Raw genomic sequence first — 11,714 nt, 5'->3', positions numbered from 1 at the left:
CTGGGCTGTTAGCCTATGGATCTGGATATGGTGTAAGGGATGGGAATTTTAAAAGCATACTTAAGAAATTACATTTGAATGAATGTCACAAAACAGTTTTGTCAAGCGTTAATTGGGAACCCTCTCCAGTTAGGACCTTATTGGATACTTACAAGACACTCCTATCACTTCAAATACTTAAAACTCACTTCTACGAAGCTTTGGAGCAGCTCTCCTATGAGGACAGGCTGAGAGAGCTGGGGTTGTTCAGTCTGGAGAAGAGAAGGCTCTGGGGAGACCTTATAGCAGCCTTCCAGTACCTGAAGGGGCTACAAGAAAGCTGGGGAGGGACTTTTTATAAGGGCATGTAGTGATAGGATGAGGGGCAATGGCTTTAAACTGGAAGAGGGTGGATTTAGATCAGACATTAGGAAGAAATTCTTCACTAGGAGGGTGATGAGACACCAGAATAAGTTGCCCAGGGAGGTTGTGGGTGTCCCCTCCCTGGCAGTGTTCAAGGCCAGGTTGGATGGGGCTTAGAGCAACCTGGTCTAGTGGGAGGTGCCCCTGCCCATGCCAGGGGGGTTGGAACTAGAAGATCTTTGGGGTCCCTTCACACCCAAGCCATTCTATGATTCTATGTATGAGGGAATGACAAGTAGATACAGAGACTACTGAGATAGATTTAACTAAGGCTTTTCCATTTAGTTTGAAATGCTTCTGTCTGCTTCATATTTATGCCACTAATGGGAGGTGGCTACATAAAACTTGCATTTACTTCAGTCTTTGGAAACGCCTGACTTTTTACATAAAGGTTTTAATAAAATCTTTGAATGAAATTTCATCGTCTGCTTATATACCCTAAAAGATATCAGACCTGTCAGGAGCAGCTGAGAGAACTTCTTTCTACCACAAAGGCAGCTTAGAAACACAGAAGTAGCCCAGCCCCCATCTGGCCCTTGCAAATTCTATTGCAAGGAGTCTACAAAAGGCAGTAAAAAGATTTTTGGAGAACATGGTACCAAACCATTCCTACCGTGGAGTTGTTTGCATGCATATGAATAACTACAGTGTAAAATTTTAAAGAGACCCAAAACAACTTTCTTTTTTATTCACTGTGAAACCGCTCCAAGCTTGAGACTCTCGGAACAAACGGCATAGGTACAGCGAATCCTATACAATGAAAAATTGACTTCAAATACATCATAGGATCCTGATCACCAGCTCTGCAGAATCACCTATTCTTAAATGACAAAGCCTGGAGAATTGTGGAGAAAGGGCTTCTGCAGGCTATACACTCCTCTGCTCAGCCGGAACCACAAAAGCATCCTGAAAAAAAATGGAGAATTACTATGCTTGATGAATTAAAGCCATAAATTGATCCGCTTCCCTTCAGGCTCACTGGGAACATTACTGCTCTATTAGAATTTTATGGCTCTTTAGTTAAGGATACTCTCATCAGTTTTACTCACCTTCCTCAGTGAAAGACATTAACTTGTTGGAGAGCATCCAGAATAGGGTGTGAAGTGTGACACTGGCTCTGAAGCAAGCTATTAAGACGGAAGCTGGTGAATTTCTTTGTAGTAGCAGCAGAGGGAATATTCAGAGGACAGTGACTCAGTGCCACGCGGTATCAGCTCAGCTGTTTAATACTAAATTGCAACATATATTATAAACATTAACTGGTGAAGAAGGCAGAGTTGTTCAACAGTAACACCTATCCAGTCTGTCAGAGTCCAAAGATTGCACGGGCTCCTATTCAAAATGAAGGTGCTCAGAACCAGAACACAGATTCTACAAACACATTCCTACAGAAAGTAACAGAAGCCAACAATGATACATATATTATTTTGCATTTTACATTACTTAGTATCTCACATACAGCGAAATCCGGCTTCACCTCCTCCTCCCATCTGACAAACAAAGTATCATCCAATTGTATTTGCTAATCCCAGTTGCTAATTTCTCCTCAGAGAGACTGTTCATCATGCTGGCAGATCTATCACCTCGTTAGTTTACAGTTAGTACCCATCATTGCTCCCAGCCCTATAGCTGTACTACCTGTGTGAAGAACATGAGCATAGGAAAGACTACAGAGAGTTCAGTTTCTTGAGTGGGACACTCCTACATCCATTTCTCAGAATCACTGCCAGTCATTTTCTGTCATTAATTCAGGTAATTTGCTGACTTCTGGGTCTTTTTCAACATGACAGCACTGCTCACTGCCAGAGACCATCTGGGTTTCAAATTACTGGATCCCACCTTCTCAGTTTCATGTGCTACTGATTATTTTACAACAGCTTTAACATGTTCTTGCTGGAACTGAATAGCAGCAGTCCAGTCTAGTTAAATCACAAAGTATGGCCCATAACTGGCAAAACACTTACAGACAAAGAGCAATAAACAACTGAGTAGCCAGAGTGAGTGGTGCCAACAGACCAGAAGCAGCACATGCAAAACTCTGGGAAATCAGGAAAGGTAGGAAGGATGCACATAGTGGTCTAAGCTTCTTGCCATCAAAAGGGGACTTGGGTTCCATGAGGAGTAGAAATGGGTTCCTTGAGAAGCAGAAACTTAAAGCAAGCAGATACAGACAAGGAACAAGACACATTTTTAGAGACTGACTCTACTAGCACTAACAAATATTTGCAAAGTTCTTTGCACTATACAGTACTTGGAAAAGCAGGCATACAGTTCTGTAAAATAAGGCTTGCAAATTCAGAACACAGGTGTAAAAACACCCAAAATATTAGAAAACAATTATAAATGTCTGGTATGTGACCCATTAAGACAACATTTTTATACTTTCACCATGATCGTAAGAAAGTGGGTATTCATGCTGTCCAAGAAAAGAACCAAGGCTTTATTAAATAATCCAATTATTTCAGGAGTACTGCTTAACTGAGAAGTACTTCTAAATTAGTCAGGCTGTGAATAAGGAAGAGCTTTAGGAAGATGGTGAAGAAAACATAGGCTTGCTTTTCCAGCTTCCCAGTCCACTCTGGGCAGTGGTTTTACATCACATATATCCTCTTCCCTTCTTGCAAGACTTTTTAGTTGTTGCTGATAAATAGGATCAGCAAAACTATAGCCTTGACTTCAATGAAACAACCTAAAGGAGAAATGACAATATGAAGACTTCCAATCCAAACAGATTTACACCAGTAGTCCTTATAAGCTCTCTCCTGATGGTTATTCCATTAGGCTGCTTCTCAGTCTCTGGAGAAGGCATCAAATACCTTTGGGATGCCAAATAGCTTGCTCTGCTTTTGGGTACAAGTACTTTGTAATGCATAGCTTTTAGTTACCTGTTTTCTGTTTTGCCCCTCACAAAAATGAGCGGAGCATCTTGGTCTTCAGTTTCACTGTGCTGCTTCTGGCAGCCATCAAAGATTCCATATACCTGGAACAGAACTGCAGGTGCTGTTCCAACAGTCATTCCTTCAGCTAAAAAAAAAAGCTGCAAAAGCAATGCTTAGAAGCTGAGGATTTACCCAGCACACCACTGTGAGCACTGGCTTGAACCACAGGGAATGCTGGATGCCAAGCAGGTACCAGAAATCTTAAAATCAGCCTTGTTAGTCAGTCTTGTGTTACATCTAGGCATGAGCCAATTCTACTTCTGCATGATTCCTCCTTGCTGTCTGTACAGATTGACAAGAGGCTTCTTTTCCCTCTCTAACCTCAACTTTGCTTTCTGTGTTGCGTATACACAGTGTAGTGGGTGCCAAAAGTAGGACTCCATTTCCTTTCCCAATCAGTATATAGGTATGACATGAGTTGCATTGTGCAAAGACTATCTATTCATAGCAGTCTCTGTTTGTTTCAGACATGAGGTTTTCCTTCCGTTTAGATAGCCTATTGTTTGTCTGTTCCATTTGCATTAAAAATAAAATCTTTCATAACTGCAAGTAAGAGAGAAAAATATATTTCTCCTGAAACGAATAATTCTCCAAACAGGAAGGTTAGCTTTTTCCTGTTTAGACACTATGCTCAAAGAAAGGAAATCACGATTTTCAATGATAATAATAATTACATGGTGAATAAACACCAGCAAGTATCAAAGAAGGCTTCACTCTTCATTCAGCGTGTCCCAAATGCTACACCACTGTTTAGAGTAGCCTTATGTTTACCAGTTCATCAGGCTCTTGCAAAAATGAATTTATGCACATCCATTACACTGCATTGATCACCTGTATGCAAGCTTCCACAGTATTACTAGGCTGCCTCAAGCCTGCATGGAGAGCAGGGATGGACAGGAGTGGAGCAAACAAAGACTCTTCATGCGAAACATGTGTCAGGCTGTTTTGGGGTTTTTTGGCATGAGGACTACACATACCAGGCTGTGTAACCTTTTCACGTTGCCACCCAAATCCTAAGTATTTCAAGGCATGTAGTCTGTTAACTACATGTGTTCCTAAAAACTGAACTGGCAATGTAATTTCAGCATTGTGATTAGATGCAATATCAAAACATAGATATCTGGTTCATGTGGTATCTTGTAGTAGTGAAACTAGAAGTGCTTTATAAAGGTAAGTGCATTTTACTATCTTCTCTTTGAAGATGGGGGAATTGAGGCAGAAAGAATGAAGTTACATACTTTTGTCATGGGAAGCACTGGGAAGAGAACTCAGGTTTGACAAAGGATAAGCTATTACGTCTGTTTGCTCGGTTTTGTGGGAGTTTTACAACATGCATTTTATTACCTCAGAAACTAAAGTATTCCATTTATCTGCAGAACTAATTAACAGTGTAAGGTCTCCACTTAATGTGCCACCAATTTGCCTGTAAGTGGCAGTGCTGGTTTTACAAGGAGGAGAATTTAGCTGAAGATTCAGAGAGCTGCCACCTTGAGTGCCAGTGATTTTGGGATGATCTGAGCCTATTCAGGACAGAAGCAAGATTCACTGGGCATTTCACTGGGAGTTGATATCACTTTTTGGATAGCCACATGGGCTGGTATTTCTGATAAGGGCTTGCAAATTAGGATGTATAGGAAAAAGAATGGGAGACATATGTGGAGGCCTAATGCAGGTGAAGATGCATCTGTTGAAATGCCAACAATTGAGTAGGGAGAATGCAAAGTATTTTTAAACACGTGAACTCTCTTTTGAGAACTCTAAGATACTAAAATTTAATCAGTGTTCAGGAAAAAGCTTTGCAATGAGCCATTTGGGTATGTTGCTTCAAAATAATGAAGCCTAAGAATTTAATAGGGGGGGTGGGGGGGTGGGGGTGGGAAATAAAAAGCTGAGACAGTTACTGGTAGGAAGTATGAGAAATGAACAAACATATCCCAACTACAACGTCCTTTTTCCAAAGATCTGATGTTCCGGAATTTACTCCCACAACTGCTCATCAGAAAGGAAAAACCCAGGTCCATGCACCCAGCCTTCCCTCTGGGATAGTGAGAAATTCCAGAGTCAATCACATATTTTGTTATAAGACTGTTAGCACACGCAGTTCTCCTGACATAAATGCTCAACACTCCTGAAAAGCAGGTCTTGAATTTCTACCTCACTTCCTAGTGAGAACAGCTTTCAAACTGCAAAGCGAATGTGCTCCAACCTCTCCTGTTGGAAGCATCTTGCAATTCTCAGTGCCAGCTTCTTTAATTTCAAACTTTAACTGCTTTGTAACTCCTTTTTAAGACCTCCCTAGTTCCACATTGTCAAGCATCCCTGGACTGTCTGTTGTGGCAAATGGATTTGCACCAGTGCAGGAAAGGACCGTCCTGTGCCATGAGCGAGGAATGACAACAGCTGACACTCGTGGCAGGAATGTGTGTGCAATTAAACAGGGAAGTTAGGAAAGATCTACAAACGATTTTTTTTAGGTATGTCTGGTGTATTCACTATGCTGATTTCTGAGAAAACTCACTGATTAATCACAGCCCTTCCTCATGTTTCTGAAGTCTGGACTGCACTTTTCCTGCCAGAGGCACAACTTTGGAAGAAGATGCCAGCTCAGCCTTCAGCTGTAGCAGCCAGTGCTGCCCCTGACAGACCTCATGGCTCAAGGGGAAATGCAAGCTTGTGTGGAACAAAGAGAAATCCAGAACAGCACCTTTACAAAAATCCCTTGATACTTTTCAGGGTCATGTCCAGCAAGAGGAAAATGTAGGCTGTTGGATAACAAGCTACTGAAATTTCATTCAGTTCTGTCTTTATGTTTCTTTATCAGGAGTAATTTGGAATGTGACTTGATGGAGAACAGACTCAAGCTGGGAACGACAGAGCTTAGCTAGTTTAAATAATGAAGGAATTTCTTAGTTTTTGTTCCTAAAACTTGAGAGAGGCTTCAGAAAAGCCCATTCACTTTTCTGCCCTGTTTTCCATTTTTGTGCAATTCACCAAGCTTAGGTTCTGGCTGAAGATGGAAACAAATCACTTCATGAAAGAAAAGACAGGTTGCAAAATATCTGTAGTCTGATTTGAAAGAGCTGGAAAAGCCAGAAAAAGTGAAAGAACTACCACCACCAACAGCTGCAAGAAACTGTGATCTGAAGCTAAGCAGAAGTGTCCAGTGTGAAGAAAGAGGAGCTGCATTACATCAGAGGGCACTGTCCCTGCCAACTGGCTATCTAGTCCTATTGTAGATGGAAGGTAAAGCATATTATGTGAGGCCAATAACCTGAAATAACAGAGAAAAATTCAATTTTAAAGAATATTGTGCAAATCACCCTCTCCATGCCTCACTTAATCTTTTTCATGCGAGGAATAGCACAAATCCTCCACCCTAAGGGTGCTGTAATTCTAAATGAATTAAAACTGAGAGACATTTAAACACCATGCTGATGGAGCAAGGTAAACACAGAAGACAGATCAAGGCTTAACTTCTTTAAGTTACTCCCCTCTCAAAAGAGGAATTCATTGTCCTATGGCCTTGGAAGTGCACTGACATTTGTCTTCACACACAGAGAACTTTCACTGAAGACAGACATTATTTAATTTATTTTTTTTTGCTAAAACTGGAAAATCATTCCTTGGCATGACTTCTGAAAATAAAATAATGTAGTTAGCTAGAAAGTGGGAACCCACTCCCCCAGGGTGTTCTTCCTTTCAAGTATCTGCTCATACTTCTGTGGTCTTTTTTGCTAACAGTGTCCTTTTCATCAGTGTTTTTCTCTGAAGAGACTCATTCATAATATTCTTATTTGGGTATACACACATTCCCCCCTTGACACTTCAGAAATTTGTAGTTCCATTCATACCCCAGCACACACATCAGAAGGCTGTTTAAAAAGCCCCAGGAAGTTTGCTCAGACAGGCTATTTTAGGAGACTTGGAATGGGTCTTGGAATTTTACAATATTTAGACGATTTGGCACCGTGACCATCTCCACACCAGGACACACGTGCCATCAGAAGGCGTCCCATACACCTTGAGAGAAGAAAAAGCTACCTAGAAGCTAAGAGATAAAATGGAAGGCCTATAAAATGTTTTAGAGTAGCTGTGGTAAATAATTTGGAGAAAACTGACCCAGTCAGCCAACAGCCAAATCCTGCAGATAGAGGCAGGGGGGGCTGCAGCTGCACCCACTGGTGACCCATCTGCGGCTCTGCAGCCTGTGCTGTGCCCTGCGACGAGGGAGGGCCAATGGGTACAGAAAATGTTAGCCTGTCTGAGGATGGGTATAACATAATTTGGTGCTAGCTGACAGGACAGCAGTCAAATATCTTATTGGTGTTACAGAGCTATAAAGCACATTGCTACAAAGCCTGGAACTTTGTCTGCACAACTCCACTATACATGTTATGGTCCTAAAATTGTCAGAAAAGGGCCGTGCAGTCATACAAAGCCTGAGGAAGAACTAATAAGATGCTGCAGTTTTCTACACAGCTCCAAAATACTTGCTGGTAGCTGCCAAAGCTTCAGAGAGGTATGGTTTTAGCAGAGGTGCCCAGGGACAGTATCAGCAGGACATTCTGGCTGCCAGATTCAGTGAACTACTTAAAATGTTAAACAACAGATGAGGAGGTGGCAATGGGCACTCTACCAGCTTAATCCTTCTCATTCAAGAGACAGCCGAGGACACCTGCTTAGACACCATCAATCGACTTCAGGGAGCAGCACCCAGGATACTGTTCTTAGTAAACAACAGTTCCTCAGTTACTCTCCACAGGCTTCTTGCAGGGGCCAAGGTTTAGAAAGTGTCCTATGACTCACCTCAGGTTTGCATGTACTCAGTATTTGCAAGCCCTTGGGAAAGAGGCCTGGTACTGTATCTTAGGGACCTATAAGGAATACCTGCAGAAAAATATTTTACAGAGCAGGTAGCTGCAAGTACCCACTATGGCTGGGCTGTTCTGCCTTCTCAATTTTCAGAGAAAGGTGGTATTTCTCATATGTCTGTCCTCCCTCGTGAACAGCAGGCTGTTCAAGAAACTGGCCCATACTTCACATACATGAAACACAGCAATGGGCGATGAAATCCACCGAAAAGACCTATATCTTGCAGAAGCACAACAGTGCTCAGCAAAGCTTCACCCTTCCTTCTGCCATGCTGTCAGTTCTGCCACTTGTCAGATGACCTCAGGATACAGAGTTTTTGACTGAGCAACTTACTGCTCTCTGACCTCAGCTTTACCCCTTTAAAGGGAGAAGCTTAGCAGGAGGCACTCTGGAGAGACACTGCTTGTACTTCACATATAGAGGAAGCAGCTTTTATTTCAGTGACCCTTTGGTAGTCCTTACACTCAGGTTGGAGTTGTCCCCATATCCTGTTGACTGTATTTCATTGGCATGACAAAATAGCACATCCTGCCTGAACCCATGAACCTTTGGCCAGACCCTCATCTTTAGAGCTCCAGGATACATGCATTAATAATGCCTGATGAGCTATCATTATGTGCTTGATGCCTTAGTCACCAAAATTCAGCTTTGCAAAATATAATTTTCTTCTCCTGGAATATGTTTCTGAAACCAGAATCTTCACTAAAAGCTGCTATGCCACCATCCACAGTAAAATCAGCAGAGATTTTAGACAGAAGCTGTTGGATTTATTCTTTCTTCCTACAAAAGCTAGAGATGTATTAAGCCTCAGTTTTCAAAGCACCGTGTGGGATCAATGCAAACCTTTGTCACAAGCAGTTCAAGGTGTGAGACTCAGGCTTGCCTCCCACAGAGACCCAGCAGCTGCAGAGATTTTTGACAGACTGGTAACTGTTTATGCAGTAATAAGCATCTTCATACTCCATCTATTTATACTTCCATGTCACTTCAGAACGATTTGCATTTTTTTAAATCAAAGATACGAATAAGGTATATAATTTTGTGTGTTAATTCATAGTATGACAGAGAAAACACGACTTAGGAGGTTAAGAGTCTGAGAAGTGAGACGTCATTGCTTTAGCAGAAAGGTTAATTAAATAAAATTACTCAAGACCTAATCCCTCCTGCCTAGCTCCCACTTGCCTTTTGTGCCTACTCTGCATGCTTCAATCTACCTACCCACTGAGACGTGGTTGAAGGGGATAACGGTTGCAGCCTGCCTGCCCTATAGGCGTGGGAATAATATCTTCCAACTTTTTTTGTACTTTACTTCAGTACTTTAAGGAAATAAACCTAATCAGTAAGATGGTAACTGATTAATGGGTGTTTTGGCTTTGGAGAGAGACTGAGAAACATTTAGATGGTTGGAAGCTCAATGAACCAGAGAGGAGAAGTCTTACACACATTGTGGTAAAAGGAGAACCAGGGACCACAAGGCAGAAGAAAACAAAAGGGTTTAAAAATCAGAGAAAACTAGAGAAAACAAAAAAGTGCAGAGAAAACCAAACAGGTTTTTTATGTTTTAAGCAATCTAAGATCTGACTCAGTTTCATCAATAGAAAGATACCCAGGGACTTCCATGATTCTCTTACTTAAAAAAAAAAAAAAAAAAAAAAAGAGGCATTTTTACTACATCTTGAGTATATTAATACCACAGCAAGAAGTATAACCTCTGTTTTGCCAAAACATAGCCCTTCCTGAGAAATTTTAAAAACATTACTAGATCTTGATAGTGAGAATCAGATTATCTGAGCCCTGGACTAGCTTCTGTATTACATCATCCAAGTAATTTATTTATATATATATATATATGTACATACTCCTGCAGTATGCTTTAAGCATTTTTAAAACATGCAGCTGTCTATGACTTCCACATCTTAAAAGGAGAAGTTACAGAAAGGGACCACCATGGTGACTCACTACTCTCAAATCTCCCTTGCAAAAAAGATGCCTCTGTCCCTTCCCAAAATATGACTCACAATTTCCTTATGTGGGCCAGAAATCTGCCCTCCAATTCTCAGAAAATGGTGTTTCTAGAATTGCAGTATGTAATGATTCAGGAATTGCAAAGCCTCTTCAAGAAACAGAAAGGGTTGCTACACCCATGTTACAAGCAAATAGTATGACCTCCAAAGAGAAGACATGCTCATGGATCAGTGTAAAAACACAAGAGATGATGAGAAAGCAGAAGATGCAAGGGTTACTCTTGATAAGGCACAATCTCTGAAACACAGAAACTGACTCCTTATGGCCTTGACAAGTGGTCTGTGTGGTGGGTGGGGAATGGGTTGACAGACTGTACCCAGAGGGTGATAATAAATAGCTCCTCCTCAAACTGGAGACCAGTCACAAATGGGGTCAAATGCCGTTTAGCATCTTCGTAAGTGACTTGGATGTTGGGATCAAGAGCTGAAGAGATGAAGTTCGCTGACAACACTACTAAGATGAGTGGAGAGGTTGACACTCCGTAAGGGAGAGCAACCCTCCAAGATGACCTAGATAGGCTGGAGGAGTGGGCTACCAGGAACCTCATGAAGTTCAGCAAGGAGAACTGTAAGGTTTTTCACCTGGGAACACATAACCCAGGAGCACAGCTGAGACTGGAATCCACCTGGCTGGAGAGCAACCCTTAGCAAAGGGACCTGGGGGTCTTGGTGGATTAACAGGCTCAACATGAGTGACCAGTGTGCTGCAGTGGCAAAGAAAGCCAACAGGACACTGGGCTGCATCAAGGGCATCAGCAGCATCATCATCCCACTCTACTCAGTGCTTGTCAGACCAGACCTGGAGTATTGTGTTCAGTTTTGGTCCCTGCTCTACAGAAAGGATGCAGACAGGCTGGAGAGGGTCCAGAGAATCAGAATCACAGAATCACTTAGGTTGGAAAAGACCTTCAAGATCATCAAGTCCAACCACTAACCCTACTCTACCAAGCCCAGCACTAAGTCGTATCCCCAAGCTCCACATCTAGACAACTTTTAATCACATGCAGGGACAGTGACTCAACCACCTCCCTGGGTAGCATGTTTCAATGTCTGACAACAGTTTCAGTGAAAAAGTTCTTGCTAATGTCCAGTCTAAACCTCCCCTGGTGCAGCTTGAGGCCATTTCCTCTTTTTCTATCACCAGTTACTTGTAAGAAGAGATCTGCACCTACCTCTTTACAATGTCCTTTCAGGTAGTTGTAGAGGGTGATGAGGTCTCCCCTCAGTCTCCTTTTCTTCAGACTAAACACCCCATGTTCCCTTAGCTGCTCCTCATGAGTCTTGTTCTCAAGGCCCTTCACCAGCTTCGCTGCCCTTCTTCGGACATGCTCCAGCACCTCAATGTCCTCCCTGTATCGAGGTCCCCAAAAACTGGACAAAGTATTCAAGGTGTGACCTCAACAATGCCAAGTACAGAGGGATGATCACTTCCCTAGTCCTGCCTGCCACAAGGGCCACCAGAAGGGCCACAAGGATG

The sequence above is a fragment of the Chaetura pelagica genome, unplaced genomic scaffold (assembly GCF_000747805.2).
Source record: "Chaetura pelagica isolate M959 unplaced genomic scaffold, ChaPel_1.0 scaffold2, whole genome shotgun sequence".
In the NCBI taxonomy this organism is placed as follows: Eukaryota; Metazoa; Chordata; class Aves; order Apodiformes; family Apodidae; genus Chaetura; species Chaetura pelagica.
The sequence above is the reverse complement of the archived record's forward strand: the minus strand, read 5'-3'. Positions refer to the sequence as shown.